This window comes from Pogoniulus pusillus, chromosome 6, assembly GCF_015220805.1.
Source record: "Pogoniulus pusillus isolate bPogPus1 chromosome 6, bPogPus1.pri, whole genome shotgun sequence".
Taxonomy (NCBI): Eukaryota; Metazoa; Chordata; class Aves; order Piciformes; family Lybiidae; genus Pogoniulus; species Pogoniulus pusillus.
The window spans coordinates 47,166,938-47,180,830 of NC_087269.1; the positions used below are offsets into that span (position 1 = coordinate 47,166,938).

General features: G+C 42.5%; 1 long non-coding RNA gene across 1 annotated transcript in view; it reads right to left on the reverse strand.

Annotated features, from left to right (window-relative positions):
- Nucleotides 1–745: 745 nt before the first annotated feature.
- Nucleotides 746–13,893, reverse strand: part of LOC135176387 (uncharacterized) — a 116,159-nt gene continuing 103,011 nt past the window's right edge. The window contains exon 3 of the long non-coding RNA XR_010302632.1: nt 746–1,412. This is a non-coding gene — a long non-coding RNA (uncharacterized LOC135176387). The remainder of the gene's footprint in view (nt 1,413–13,893) is intronic.

The following is a 13,893-nucleotide window of genomic DNA, read 5'->3' on the forward strand; positions in this document are numbered from 1 at the left end:
TGCCCCTGCTCACACAGAATCATCAGAGGTAGAAGTGGCATGAGCAGTGTAAGTGCCACAAGAAAACAAACACCACCACCCCCCCCCACCCATGGCAATTACAAACGTTTTCTGACAAGCTGGAGGTGATCATCAGACTCAAGCACAGTTCCATACCTCCACCTTTCCACTGTAAAAACTAAGATTCTGGGTTTGGATCCTTTCTAAAACATCCGTACTCTACACATCTTTTCTCCTGCAAACATTTCAAGCTACACCGAGGTGAAGACACGAAAGAGAATATCTTTTTCACAGCAGATACACCAGGCCCGTTGACACCAGCTGTGTTGCATTTGTAGGTGCTTTGGTGGGAAGAGAGATATGTACCTTACAAACCAGTAACAATTAAAGACAATGTCATTATAGCTGCCCACACCAGAGGGTGCTAAGACGAAGGAGAACTGACCACAGAGTTAACAGCTGGGCCAGTGGGAGCAGATTTACAGCTAGCAGGAGATGGAAGTTTGTTGATTAGTGGAGCAATAGACATTGGTTGACTCTTCATGAATGCAACCTCTGTTGCTCTTTTTCCCCTGAAATGCAGGCTTTTCATGAGAAAAAGAGGTACAGACCCAGAGTAGAAAAACGATGTGCAGTTTCTTGCATCAATCAATTTTCTCAGAAATTGAATTTAACTCACATACTAATAAAACCAAATCAGATTAAACCAACAAGTAGACAGTGAATGTTCTCCTATACTCCGCCCTTTTTCCTCCCAGAAGTTTTTTTATTGGTCTCAAGCAAACATAGTTATTTCATGCCAAAAGCAGCCTTAAGTAGAACAGGAAAATGCAGAAATACTTCTGCCAGTGAAAGTGGTTGTTACTTCGATGGAAGCGAGGTGCCTAACTGATAGCTTAGCTTCTGTTGTGCTTCAGTGCAAACAAACCCTTGAGTTCAGTGCTGTGTAATGACATTATTACATTAAGCTTATTATTTGAAAATAGACAAAAGGCTCCAAACATGTTCAGCTACCTGACACATGCTTGGCTGCATCTCTTCAGAGAAGACTGATCATGTCATAAAGTCCTCCTTCTCCATAGCTATTTACCCATTCTTTTCCAGACTGCTGCGTTTGCTTGTGGGGCAGGGTGAAGCCAAAGGAAGCATGTGCCCGAGGGCCTGGAAAGCTCACAAGGTTGGAAAGGGATTACCAAGTCTTTAGCTAGCGAGTCAAGTGAAAACTTTTACCTTCACTCCGTCAGCACTACTCCCACGCAAAGTAAGCTCAACTTGATCCTCTGTTCTTCCACTCTCCCCCCTGCAGGAGGCAGATTTCTCTCTCACTGAGCCCAACAGCAATAACTGTGGTTCTCTCTTTGAAACACCTTGGAAGCTGTCAACTTCAGCACCAGCTCTCTGACTTAGAAGACCTGAATAGAAATGGGACAAAGTCAGAGAAAAGAGCAACTTTGTAACCAAAGGCACAATCTTGACTAATTTTATGAAGCTGGAAGAATATCTTGCCTGTCGTAGTAGACACGATGGCCATTCCAGATGCACCTTACTGTGTGAAATAACCAGATTGTTTGTTAAGTTTTAACAGTGAAAAGTTAAGAACTGGGAAGCCAAAATACTTCCTATTTGCCATGGATGTGCTGCTTCAGGTCAGAACTGTACCTCAAGAGCCCAGAATCACAGGTAAAACTTCTACAGCTGCCATCCACACAGTTCTGCTGCAGTCCATCTACAGTATGTTCAATGCACTTCTTAAACAAACAACTAATTACAGCAGCTTGCCTTTATGTCTTTTTTTCTTAACAAAAGCAAAAAACTTTTTACAAGAATAAGAAATCCAGGGTGAATTTCTACTTTCTAACTTTGGCATTAGGGAAACTCCTCATTTACACCAGGGTGAGTAGAAATCAGATGGTTCAGCACTTCTGCTTAAAAGCACAGGATACACATACTGGAGGAAGAGAAGGAGAGAGGAAAGCTGAGAGACAACTTTGCAGAAGAAAGCTCGTGGCTGACAATTTGTTGGGAATCCAGGCTTTGACCATCGAAGCAACTGAGGAAGCTCCCCACAGGTATCTGCTTGTTTCAGTGGAAGTTTAGAGGCTAAGCAGGCACTAGGCTCATCAGCATTTTGGAGAATCTGGACTTTATCACTTTGGTATAGTCTAACACCTTCGTGCCTAAAGTCTCAGCTTCAAATCTTATGACAAGATGAAAGGAATCTGGTTACTGATAAGCCAAAAAGAAAAGCACATTAATACTCAAGTAGAGCACACACACAGCAAGGCCTCAAGGCATTTACAGTACCTGTTATGACTAGCATCACAACACAGACTCATTTAGCCACCATCCACTTATATGTGCTTTATTTTCTTCTTTTCCCCTTCGAGTTACCACTCTCACTAACCTCTCACTGTTCACTCACTGTAGAGTGAAGATGAGTACAAAATAAAATGCAGTGGTCTGAGGCTGAGGGTATGAGACTTAAAAAAGCCAAGTGCAGGGTCCTACACTTTGGCCACAATAACCCCATGCAGCACTACAGGCTAGGGGATGAGTGGCTGGAAAAGTAGCCTGGCAGAGAGGGACCTGGGATTGCCAGGTGACAGCTGGCTGAGCACAGGCCAGAAGTCTGCCCAGGTGGTATGGAAGGCCAATACCATCATGGCTTATATCAGCAATAGCGTGGCCAGCAGGTCTAGGGATGTAATTCTGCCCCTGTACACAGAAGTGGCAAGACCTCACATTGAGTACAGTGTGCATCTCCAGGTCTCTCACTTCAGGAATGATACTGAGGTGCTGGACTGGGTCCAGAGGAGAGGGATGAGACTGGGGAGGGGGTTGGAGGCAAAGTCATATGAGAAGAGCCTAAGGGAGCTGGGACTGTTTAGCCAGAAGAGAAGACTCAAGGAGAACCTGATCACACTCTACAACTACCTGAAAGGAGATTGTAGTAAGGTGGGGGTTGGACTCTTGTCCCAGCAACTTGTGGCAAGATGAGAGGGCATGGCCTGAAGCCACACCAGGGGAGGCTTAGGTTGCATATTAGAAAGCACTTCCTCATGGAAAAGGTAATTAGACACTGGAAAGGACTGCCCCGGGAGATGGTGGATTTGCCATCCTTGGAGATGTTTAAGGAAAGATTGGGTGTGGCACTTAGTGACATGGTCTAGTCAATGTGGTGGTGTTAGGTCATAGGCTGGACTTGATGATCTCAGAGGTCTATTCCATCCTCAATAAATCTGTGGTTCATTTTGTCTGTTTTCATCCCCTCTATGTAGCTTCTTCAACCTTAACATTTAGGGGAATAGATACGAGGTTTTCAGTGCAGGCAATGAAAAGTATATGCATCGAACGTCAATTCCATAGAATAGAGAAGAGACTGAAGGAAAGAAACCCATGAAAGGAAACATACCACATTCTCCCAGCCTCTACACCAACCAATCTGACTAAGCTTGCCAAGACACCATGCTTGCAGTCAATCATTCCAGATCAGATCCTATCTGCATTATCAATATTCCAGCAGCATTTGATCCTGACTTTCTGGGACTATGTACACCCCACACAGCATGCACTCATTGTTCCCCGTGCTCCTCCCTTGCCCCTTTCAATCAGTCACAACAAACCACATGAACTTCTTTCCTGCACCTTATGCTGCAGCAAGGTAGCTGGTTAGCTGGCTCCTTTATGCTCCATTACCGGTTTGTGGCTTGGTTGGGATTTTTGTTTGGTTTGGAGGGGTTAGTTGGGGTTTTTTGTTGCTGTTGTTGTGAGGGTGGGTTGTGTTATTTATTTATTATGTAGTCAGGATGCAAAATGTGGCTGTTCATGTACAGAAGAGCACCAACACAGTGCTCATGCTTATACAGTAGTTTTTTCTTATTGGGAATTGCTGCTTTCCTATTGTGGTGTCCTCATTATAAAGAGCCTAGGGAAAATGGATGGAAAGCTTTGGAAAATTTCTGGTTACATAAGATCTCTATAGGACTTGCTGATTTCTCTGAAGGATTACTCCCCCAAAAAACTAAGAACAAACAAACAATACCCCACAAAACCCAAACCCACCGTGGATTGAATTGTGTGATCTTGGATCCAGGGTAAAGAGGGGAAAGCTTCACTGTGCAAAATTTTGGCTTTCATGTAGACCTCAAGGTTTTGAAAACCAACAGCCCTAGAGCTGCTGTCCAGAAACTGCTTTTTCTTTGAGTCTCTTTGTATTTTCCACCTTCTTAACTATGAGAAACTTTCTTGCACATGGCAGCAATCCAGACATTGAGGGAATAGAAGAAGAAAGGAAAAAGAGGAATGTATGTGAGCACCACTCCTCTGGGCAATTATCTAGCCTGTAAATAATTAGTGTTTACTGCGATCTATCACAAGGTCATCAGCCAGACATAAACAGTGCTCTCTGTGAACAGCTCAGCTAGGAAGAACCAAAGCCAAAGGGAGCTTCTGAATGAGTCACAACCAAAATTACCCAGAGAGCACTGTGAAATATTGCCTGCACCATGGCCATTTCCTGTACTTCATGAGCAGCATCTAATTACCAAATAAATTGGGCAATGACTCTGTAAGCAGGAAGGAGTCACCGTTGTGCAGGCGTGCACCCTGACTACTGGCTCACTTATCTTTGGTAACCTCAACTCAGCTGATCTGGAGAGTGCCTGGAGGCCTCTAGGGCACTATGCAAACGTGGTGCCAAATGGTTCCAGCATGCTTTTCTTGGAGAAAGAGGTTTGAAGCAGAATGATGCCGTGAGTCAGGCTGTAGCTGTGTTTAGGTGCAGCGTTTGTGGGCAACGAGCGCAGAAGAGAGCTGAAGAGCATTTGAACGAAGCTGGCAAGGTGCTGACATCTGACTCTCCTAAGGAAATCACAGGTCTGCTCGCCCACCCTTTTGGGTAACGGGTCACTCGATGCAACATGTGGAATTTCTTTAGAGTGCCGTGTCTTGCCCACGGTTCTTGGCAGCACAATGGGCAAAGCTCCCAGGGTACAATTAATTAAAATAGCTACCACATGTTTATTTATTTGGTGGTAGAAATCATTTGTACACAGCTGACCTTATTTTATAATCAGGTCCCTTCCTTCCTGTTGTGCAAGTGATGCTAAGAGGTAAAAATCACAGCTGAAAGGAGTAAAACTCCCTCCATTTATCCAGGCAGGAAACGTGAAGACCAGAGCACTTGGCTCTTGTGTCTACTCCTGATGTGTGGAAAGGGTGAGGTGCTTAAACCCAACACCCTGAACAGGAAGCACACTGAGCTTGCCAACAGGGAGCTCAAAGGAGACTACATCTTCTGACTTCTCATTCCCCTGCAATTTAGAAAGATCTTCTCAGACCCTGAATGTAGCAGCTGCCATTTGAAACACACACTCCTGTGTATGAAGCTTGGAATTACAACCCCATTTTTCAGAAATGAGTAAGAACTGAGGTCTTTTAAAATGCATTCTAGAAAATGTGTGCTCTCTTTTAATTCAGCAGCCTAAATTTTCAGCCCTACCTTGAACCTGTCTTCTCAGAAGGCCTATTGATATTAGTGCAGTGAATATGTACACAAACAATACGTGAGTTTGGGCAGTCTTGGATACAAGCAAGGTGTTAAATGGTTGTCAGTTTCAAAATCAAGCAGCTCTTTTTGTTCTTTCCAGGGACCTGGTCAACATCAACAGACTGTACATATCTTCAGTACTGAATGAAAATCAAATGGGGTTTTGAGAATTGAAACAGTTGTTCATTTAGACCACCTAGTGGAATTGCCTGGCCCTCCTTTCATTTCAGAAGCTCCTGCCCTTCCCATCCCTGTTACTTTGCATACTTACCTCATAACCATTTTGCTACACTGCAGGTGCTGTTTTGTTCTCAATTTGCATCACTACTAGATAAACACTTTATGTACTCCTAGGTCAAAGGAGGACAGGATTCTCTCACAGATTTATTCTGATTGTTTTGCCTGGTCCATTGCACCATTCACTACCTGAACCCTCATCCTTGTTCATGCAATTTATAGCAGTTGGAATACGGGAAACACCTGCGTGTCTCCCAGGGAAGCAGCCAGATTCCACTCACCGCTAACACATTTTGAATGAATGGGGCAATGGATTCCTCCCCCAATTATTTAATTGCATTGAAAGTTATTTCTAGCACAGCACCTGGACAAGCTGCCATTTACAGAACGAACAAAAAATCCCTGATGAACGAACCAGTCTCTCCTTTCTTTACATCTTCTGGCATGGTTGTTGTTGCAAATTAGGTGCACTTAGCAGAGCGTGGTTGCTGGTAAATCACGATGGCTACTTCACTGAGCAGTAAACCATTCCAAACTTGTGAGCAACAACCAAGATGAAGGGAAAGACCACAATGTGTTTCTCAGGCTCAACATTGGAGAAGTAAGAATATACATTCTCTTGAACTGCAAGGGCTGTCCCTGGCAATACTGTGGATTCACTGATCTTAGCCTAAGAAGCAACTAATGCATTTTTAGAAACTAAACAAAGCAGTAACATTCGGATTCAAAGGTTCTCAGCATTATAAAGCTTGGACACAGTTGGTCCACTAGGGAAAAAGAAAAGGGGGGGAGGGGGGAAAGGGAGTGGTTTGAAAAGATTGTTTAGGCTAGTAGGATGAGGCTTCGTATCCAGATTTTCAAAGCATTCTAGTACCAGGGATTATAAATAGATTTTCTGAAGCTGAAGATTTTTAGGCTCAAGGGTTCACGTTTGCAGGAGATAACTTCAGACTTGAACCTAACTCTCTATTGTTCCTGAAGGAGCATATGTAGCCATGGAGTGGGATTGGAATGGTTCATTCAAAAGAAGACAGGCAGATGCAGAAAAAACTGCTGGTTTTTAACTTATGGGAAGCAAAGAAATGGTCATTTTCCCAACCGAGGTTGTGCAGTTTTGTAGGTGAAGACAGTGGCCTGCAACCAGCTATGAAAACTGTGCTTAGTAACAGAATTTTAGGCCACTTTTCAGCAGTTTCCAGTCAAAAAGGTGAAGCAGGGAGTAAAGGAAGAGTACTCAAACTCCAGCTAATCCATGCATACCACAATGCAGAATAACACACATCCACCCTGGGACAGCAGCAGACTCGAATAGTGTTTAGGTAATATTGTCTTCCAGAAGTCTCCGCTGACATACACAATGCTTGACTCCTGCAATATGATTATATCCTTACAGTAGCTTCCAAATGCAGTGAACAAATTCTCTAACTCCTCTAGGCCTTATACATAATGTAAAGTAGCATAGTACATGCTTGTTGAAAGTTGAAAACCTTCAGAAGATCAATTTTCAGACTACAGGGGGGGAAAGCATCATGTGAGAACACCTGCCACAATCATATCTTTCTACTGCAAAGGTGTGATCACTGTGACATAAGGGTAACATGGGTCAGCCTGACCTATTTGAAAAGGGACTCAAAGTGCTAGCAACAGGAAAGCCAGCTTTATAAACCCAATTAACTGGGCTAAATTGTAACTTTACTCCTATAGCATCAACACATTCAAGATAATGCATCATGATATAAACCCACAACATTAAAACGTGCACACACACAAATAAAGGAGAAACAACCAGGAAAAAGTCAAGGTTTTAACAGCAGCACTGACTATGACATGCCCTAGAGAGGTTTAGCCAAACAGGGAGCAGAAATTCAACCTGAACCAGTTTTTGTAGAGCAAATTCACTATTTCCCAAATTCTGAAGAAGTTAAACCTCTCATCCTTAACATCCCATTACAAAGAAAGTAATGCATACAGATAATGGTGTTGCCAGAAGGCAGAGAAAAGGTTAGTAGCTTTAACGGCATGCATGTGTAGTCAGATAGTATCTCTTCACCCCCAGCATGAATTATGTCACCAAGTCTGTGACCAAGCATGAATTATGTCATGAGGTGTGCGACCTAAATATGTGTTGTTGCTAGGCAATACCCAGTCACAAGGTCTGCTAGAATCTATACCATTTGCTATTTTGCTCTTCTGCTACAACAGGTTTTAGGAGCATCTTCTCCTTGCCATAAAGTCCACTCCGCATTGATGGCATCCGCCTAGACCCTTCGATACACAGAACTGCTTACTGTTTTTGAAGGGGAGCAGACAGGAGAAACTGATCTTACTTCTTGCAAAGAAAGGCTTGAAGAAGTAATTGAATCACTGGGGCTGAGCAGACCAGGCAGAGAGGCTCTACAAGTTCCTGGATTTATTCTTGGCTTTAAGCAATTTGACATACACCTCAGCAGCCAAAAGCCTATGTTCCGATGCAGAATGGAGTGATGATCCTAGACAGAAATAGGTTATCTCTGGGGGAAAAAAAAACCAACAGGGTTTCCTGAACCACTGAAGAATACCCAGATCACCTCTACAAGCTTGCAGGCTGACAAGACACTTGAGCAAGTAAAAAAACACTGCAAAAGATCTGTTAAAATACCAGATCTTGCTGAGGTTTATCCATCCAATAATGTCTGAATGACACATGGTTTAGGAACAACCATTTGAAGCATCATCTGAAAGCATTTATCTCCCTGGGGCCTGGTTCTGCAACTCTAACTTTGAATCAGATGATCAGTGAGCCTCCATTCACAGAAGGGTCATCCAATGATGTTGGATGTGGCCAGGCAGGAATCTGAGGCACCTGCATGCTACTATCTAGGACTTAAACTTTTATTTGTGATGCACAGCAAAAGTTAACACTTAAGGGCAATCTTGCTGTCATTTCTATAGGTAGCTTGTCAAGCCCAGCACTTAAATATCTAGTCTATGTGCAGCTCAAGTCAATGCAGTCTGTAGGCAATCTTTTCCTAACATACTTTGCAAAAAATAGGTTCATCTCACATAATGCATAGAGAATACCAACTTGTTTCTCACCATTCTTCTTCTAAAACGAACAAGCTACTCCTACAATACCTGCATGAAACGATCATCTCCACTTTCAGTCTGCACACTAGTGACATTTGTTTTCATTTCTCTGAGTCATAGTGTGGCAAGAACTGTAGATTTGAGAAACACCTTCAGAGTATCTTATGGAATTGCTCCTAAATTGATCTAAAATGTGAAAACCAAGCATCAGTCAACATAAAATAGATGTGATACAGCATAGAGCAGAATAATGGTTCTAGCACATGTGGTATTGTGAGAAATTATTTTCTGTGACAGCCAAGCATGACAATGAACAGAAGACAAATGGATTTCCTGTACTGCTTCAGTAAGAGTTGCTTGTCCTGCATAGAACAAACTGGCAAGATCACCTGGAATTGTCTCATCTGATTGGCATTGTATGTGACTGATTGAACATCTGTTTAAAGAAAATAAAATGTACTTATCCATGACTCAGATACTGACCAAAACTAAACCAAATAATAGAAACGTTCCCAAATAAATGTTAACAGATCCTGTAGGAAGTTCTTAAACTACTCATGGTAGTCCAGAGACACAGATCTCATCCCATCTTCTGTTCTATTGATGAGCATGCCACAGTTAATTTAAATGGTCTCTAACAGAGAAAGGGTTGGTGGGTAATGTGGAAAGTCAAATAATCTGGAAGAGAAACAGGTGGGAGGTATTCAGAATAATGTCTGTCAATAAAAAGTAAACCCACTGTTGACCCATCAGGAAGAAGGGTACTGTAACCATCATTCTGCCCTTGGCTTTGTCCAAGAACAAAATTTCCATCAATGGATTTTAGAATGCTCCTTCACATTTGGACAAAACCTCTGGCCCCTACAGAACAAGTATTACTGCTTTCAGTATCTGGCAGCTGTAACCAGCAGAATAATAGTGGGTACACAGCAGAATATTTCAACTCTGAGTGAGATGAGATGCTCATAAATGGGATCCTGCTGAAATATGGAGATTGTATACTGAATCTTCCTTTTTATGGAAACCAAAACATTCCCTTCTCTTAAAATGTGTTGCCTATATCTTACAATATTATAAAAGGTTTTTCCAGTTTTGGCAACAGAAGACATTTTTAAGCTGAGCATACAGCTAGATTTAGAGGGAGAGGACAGAGCAGTGCATGTAGAATGGGCAGGTTGGAAAGGGTTGAGAGCTGAGATAATGGATCATTTTGGTGACAAGGGTGAGGTGGTAGGTCACAGCAAGGTGCTCCACTTAGGGTGTGAGTGTGACAGCATCAGGGTGATGAGAGAAAAATTACTTTACCAGAGATACTTGAATTCAACTCGAAGGGAGAAATCAGTCAGTCAGAACAATGTTTGTTATACAGGTTTTGCAGGCACAGAGATTGGGTTTTTTTTAAGCTGGAAACAGCAGGCACAGCATTCAGGCAGCTCAAGCACATCTCCCATAGGAGGCTGAATGGGAAGTCAGGGGCTCACATAGTCACAAGTTGCCTGAACCTTCTCTAGCAGCAAGCCCAGGAGTCTACTGAGATAACCACAAACCACAGTTCTGCCTCCTGTGCAATGGTTAGAGTTTGGGAGGCAGCACGATTGCAGTGACACTCGGACATCTGCTCCAGTTGCTTCGAAAATCATCTCCGAGTGATTTCACCAGAAACTGCTAACAGGAATCTGGCAACTCCCTTCTTGTTAAAAAGAACAAAACTAATAATGACCTCCCCGTACTTAAGGACATGCTTGAAGCTTTTGCTCTCGGGGAGTTAGCGCCTTCAGCAGCACTATTAGGTACAACGTGGATGTCATCCAAATGTCCTGTAACCAGGACCTCCGGGAGGCAGCAGGCCTCCTCTCATCCATGAGCACAGTACACAGACCATACACTCCCATAACTGTGGATACTTGGCTCCTCATGACAGACAGCTGTTCCAGGGGCTTCTCACTGCAACTGGCTTTGGGGGAGCTTTTCAAAAGCCAGGGGGGTTACTGCTTAACAAAATATTTCTGTGTGGAATAACCACACAATAGAATTTCCTGGGGTGTGGGGCAGGTTTGGGTTTCGGTTGGGGTTGGTTTGTTCAGTTTTGGTGGGTTTTTTTTTGTTTGGTTTGGGTATTTGGGGGTTTTTGGTGGGTTTTTGTGTGTGTTTTATTGTTGCTGTTATTTAGTGACTGCTTACACTGATTTCCAGAGATATCCCCAGCTAGAGCTGAAAAGATGCAGCTGAATCAACTTACAAGACAATAAACCAAAAATTGCACTGGATATGCAAAAAATCTCCCAGAAAAAAGGCACAGTTGTTTTTTTAACAGAAGTTTTAGATGCCACCTATAATCAGTGGAAGAGACTAGTCTCTGGAGAAGGTGATTTAGAAGAGAAAGATCCTCTAGACGCTTTGAATTTTCCCTCTGGAATTCTCCTCTCTCTCCATTAACTATACAAGGAGCCAGGAGAGGTCAGGGAACAAAAGCACAACAGTTGACTCCTCAGAGAGAAGTAGCAGGGAATCATCAGGAGATTTGCCCAAAGAAGGCAGTCTCAGGAGACAGCCCATCACCTGAACGATAATTATGCTTAACTCTCCTCAGTAATTTCCCCCAAATTGTTTAACTGCAAAAGAAAGTAGTCAAATGGGTTTATAGATTGAACTGCACATACTGCAAGGAACATGCAGAAAGGAGAAGGAACCTGGATTAAATTATTTAGGAACAATGAAAATTCTTTTTTGGGTAAATCTGAAAGGAAAATGTATGTTCTCTTCCACTCAGGAGGATCTGCTTCTCGTCAAGTGCGTCGCGAGTTTGCCAGGCTGCTTCTCTACTTTTGTAACAAAATAGCTTTGTGAATATCCCGGTCTCCAGAGGCAGACGTGAGGAAGAACTAGGAATCCTTTGGTTCAGAGCTTGACCCATCTGATCAAACCCATACACTTCTCTTCAGCAGGAAAAAAGTGTTGTTGCTGCGTTGTCTCAGGCTGTGTACATCAGCCCTAATCTTTCTCCTGTTTCATCTTTCCCTGTATTTTAAGTCGGGACAGATCACTCTGTTGTACTTGAAGATTCACACACTCTCATGCAACTGTTTTATTTCACCCCTCGCTCAGCAAGGCGTGCAACAAAAGCCAGAGGAGAAGAGGGAGCTCTGTGTAATGTCAGTGCTACGTAGTTCTGACTATTATTTCCGCTGGATAGCTTTGGTTTTATCCAAGGATTATTCAGTTTGGGAATAATGGGAGATTTACATGCTTGCACCCAGGTCAAATGACAGTCAGAATCCACATGTGTTGCAGTTTCTTCACCTGCAGGTTATTCCTGGTGACTGCTGTTGTAAAGCTTTCCTAACTGGTAATGGCAGAAAGTATTGTTTGAATCCTTCTGTTTGCAGACAGATGCTAAATGTGTCCTGGCCTTCCAGAGGGACATTGCTTTTATGTTGAATGATACATTGTTTCAGATAATACCAAATTAGCTTTTCTAAAGAGCAATTCTTAAACACACTGAAGAGGCCACTCAAACTCACTGGAAGAAGCTAATTTTTGGCACGCCCCTATTTCTTAAACCAAGACTGATACCATGTTGTTCTAAGTTTTAGGCAAACTCAAACAAATTAACTCAAACTATAATGTCTTCCCCTCTGACCACAGGAACAACTACAAATACTTTGCCATTATTCATAATATTCATAAATATTTCAGTAACCATTTGGAGATATTAAAAATGAAATGGAGAGCTATGCTGGCTCTTGTTCCATAAAAGGCAAAATGAAAATAATGTGAACTTTCTTACCTGTCCTGTGACAAAGAAGGGAAAGAAATGACAGTTTCACAGCTTTGGAGGAGTTCCTGTGACTGCCTGAGACACAGCTGTGAATTCTAGATGTAAATAATGAGAAGACAATGTAGGAGAAAAGCACTGCCTTATTGATGGAGTTATGAGTTTTTAACGTTGATGTACACGTAGGCAGGCTAAGGAAGCTTTCTGGCACCTAACTTCATTTTCAAGGTTGTCAAGAGTTGCTTAGAACCTTGTACTACTACTCAGACAGGAAGACAAAACTGTGTAAGGGATTCTTCAGTCACATGTAATCAAGCCTAGTGCCTGCAACATCCTCTAGTATGGGCTACACAGGGGTAAAAGGTAAAGGAGCAGAATAATCTCTTCCATCTCCTTAAAATGTAGCCAAGGGTGTGTAGGGAGAGGACTGAAATTTGGTGATAATCAAAACCCAGGGTTCCTAAATGCACTTACCTAAAGCAACACAACACCGGGCATTCCAGCTCCACTAGCAGCACATTAGCTGGGAGCAGGGCCTCTAATCACTACAGGATCTTGCCTTTTTGTCCTTCCTGAAGAAAGTATTTTGGTCTCAACATAAAGGTAGGTCTCAGCTCTGGAATCTTTCCCTCAGCTCTTAACCCCTCCTGAGACTTCACAGGGACAAGTCTTTGGAACAAGAGCTTTAAGACAGCGGCCTATTCAGTTATTGTGATAGATCAGATGGCTTTTTTGTTTGCTTGATTTTAACAAAGAAGAGCTCCATCATAAATCTTCACTTCAGATTTGATTGCTTTATAATATATCATTCTGTGATGTAACTGGCATCTGCACTTGGCTCTTACTAGGTGACACCATATGGTACTATTAGAAGTGGAGACAGAGAATGCCATTTAAGCAAGTTAAACTTCATTCATCTCTGACTAAACCATCCTCATTCATCTGCATGAAGCTGAGATCCTAATTTAACATTTAAAGAGATTCCAATTTGATGCTGCATGTATCTTTTGTCTTTTTGAAGCTCTAAACCACTAAGGCAGACTTCTATTATAACTTGTGCAAGTTTGTTTTCTTTCTAACATGGCTCTGCAGTCAGATGGGAAGCTGTGTGCAGCTTCCAATAACGCAGCCTCTCAAAGCAAACAAGGGCTCTTTTACACATTGCTTGCATCCCACTGGGATCTGCACAGTTGAATTAAACTTCTTCTTGTGATACCCACATTTCTGGCTATAGCAAAAAAAGAATTTGCAGGTTATCAATAAAGAC